The sequence below is a fragment of the Nestor notabilis genome, unplaced genomic scaffold, assembly GCF_000696875.1.
Source record: "Nestor notabilis isolate BGI_N333 unplaced genomic scaffold, ASM69687v1 scaffold18895, whole genome shotgun sequence".
Classification (NCBI taxonomy): domain Eukaryota; kingdom Metazoa; phylum Chordata; class Aves; order Psittaciformes; family Psittacidae; genus Nestor; species Nestor notabilis.
The window spans coordinates 1-209 of record NW_009930804.1 but is presented as its reverse complement, the minus strand read 5'-3'; positions in this window follow the sequence as shown (position 1 = coordinate 209).

Sequence of the window (209 nt, the reverse complement as noted above, 5' to 3'; positions counted from 1 at the left end):
CCCCAGCGCTGTAGCTATGCGAGCACCGAATTCCCTCGGGTCACGCTGGCCCTCCGGGCAGCCAGGCCGCTGGCCTCCAGGAGCCGCTGGGCCTAGGCACAAGCAACCAGCGCAGCGGGAAGTTCACAGTCGCGCCGCGACTGCCTCGGCCCCACGGAAGGCCCCTAGCAGGTATAAGCCCTCTCCCCTGCGCAGCGGGGCCCGGAACC